The sequence below is a fragment of the Lagopus leucura genome, unplaced genomic scaffold (genome assembly GCF_019238085.1).
Source record: "Lagopus leucura isolate 7727_CA_CO unplaced genomic scaffold, USGS_WTPT01 Super-Scaffold_73, whole genome shotgun sequence".
Taxonomy (NCBI): Eukaryota; Metazoa; Chordata; class Aves; order Galliformes; family Phasianidae; genus Lagopus; species Lagopus leucura.
In genome coordinates this window covers 94,181,301-94,183,425 of record NW_024962252.1, presented here as the reverse complement: position 1 = coordinate 94,183,425, position 2,125 = coordinate 94,181,301, and positions in this window count along the sequence as shown.

The following is a 2,125-nucleotide window of genomic DNA, read 5'->3' as shown; positions in this document are numbered from 1 at the left end:
CGGCCGCCGCGCTCGCGCCGCCCCGGAGTCGCCAGCCAATCACCGCACGGCTGCGTCACGGCCGCCCATCTCGCGCGCGGTGTGGGGCGGTGCTGAGGGGACGGCGGCCGCTCGGCTGGCGGGGCGGGCGGGCACGGCGCCTGGCGCTGCGTAGCGGGCATGCGGGGCTGCCCGTCTGTCCTCCCGTCCCCCCTGGTTATAGTACAGATGACTGCTGCGTTTCGATGAACGAGACAATTGGAGAGCCACTTTCGGCTATAAACGCGGTGGCAATGCTTCTGTGTGCTGCTAAACGCATTCCTGTTACTGTTCAGAAAATGCCTTCGAAGCCTTTTTGCCAGTGCACTCGCTGAAGGAACATGGCTGATTCTTGTCATGAAGAGGGTGGAAGATCAGCGCTCACAACACTTGCCTTAGGAAAAGGCCGCATGTAGGGTCAGCAGAACCTTTGTGGCTTTTAATAGCCTTAAATCTTCCTGTTACCTCCTAAAACACCTTTCTGGAGGGGCAGTTGGACTTCTTTTCAGTTTCGACAAGCATACTTTCTCAGACCTTATTTTAAACCACCTACCCTGATAATCCCGACCACCAAAATCATTTGCTTGAGGCTGTGCTCCTGTAGAAAAATTAGGCTTTAATAACTACCATTCAAACACCCAGCCTTCTGCAGGGCATGCATAGTAAGGTGTTAAAGCCAGGTCTGACCAAAATAGATAGGATTACTTCTCTTTGTACTCACTGATAACTACAGCTAAAGCAGATGAAAGCATAAGAAGTAAATAAGCATCCTTTCATGAACATTTGGAGAGAAGGTGGGCTCAAGGGACCTCATTACCACTTTCAAAAGAGATAAATACCTGTTAAGTGTAATTGCTGCCTGTTAAAGTTTATTCTCACTTCGGGGCTGGTTACACCTTTTCCTTCAGCAGTTTGCTCAAGGCAACTCTACTGAACTGTAATCTCCCACTTACAGAAAGCCACTACCCAAAGCTGCCGCTAACATTCTTTGTGGTGAGCGCAGTCCATGACAAACCCTTTCTGTTTTGATAGCTGCTGAACATTTCACTGGATCAATCGCCTTTCTGCTGAGCTTTTGCCACTTCCCTCTTCTGTTCACCACCCTGGTTCATCAGCATAGGTCTAGGTACAGACCATCAACCTTTATGAGCTGTGATTACTTCATCATCCTGTTGCTTGCAGAAGGAACGAGAAGATGGGTGTAACTGTTAAACACACAGTGGATAGGAAATAGATGCTAATCTAAACCTTCATTAACTTAGCATCCTTCTTATGCATAACTAGCATACACAGAAATATTGATTTTTGTTTTCAGTTAAGGAAATGGATGCCCCTTAACCACTCAAAAGAAAAAAAGATAAATCCTGTTTTACCAACACTTAATTAGCATTCAAATATAATCAGTATATATCAATCTATCACCAGTAAATTTTGTAACTGGTGCACATGCCTGTGTGCACACATAGTACAATAGGCTAATATTAACTCAACAGTATAGACAACCTTACTGAAAACCAGACATCGTTTAACAGCTTATAGAATTACATGAGATTTAGCATAGCTCAGCAACTCAACTGCACACCAAGGCAAAGAGGGTATATAGAACAGTCTTGCTGCCAATACAAGAGTTGTCAGTGACAAGCACAAATGAAAGGCTGCAAGGTACTCCAAACTCCCTACAGTGGGATTTTTTACTTGGCAGGAGCAGCAGCTCAACAGAGCAACTGACATGAGTGCCTCCACTTACCCCACTTACATTCAATTTGTACATAGACAGCTAAGTTCATAGCACCACAAGTCAGAAGAATTGAAGGAGTAGGCACTGCTAGTAACAAGTAACATCAACATCCAGCACAGTAATATAACCTTATAATTGCTGATGTGTTATTTAAAAACAGAAGGTATGCTGGTGACCTATTACATCATACGTAGGGTCAACACAGCCCAGCAGCTTTCCTATTTTATTTTGGAGACACATAGGGTATGTCTCCCATTTATAAACACAGCACATAGGTAGCAATCTCACACTAGTTTAGCATACTTTTCCTGTTTTAGGGAGGGGGAAATCAAAACAAACTACGTTAACAATCAGATTTGTGATTCAGTT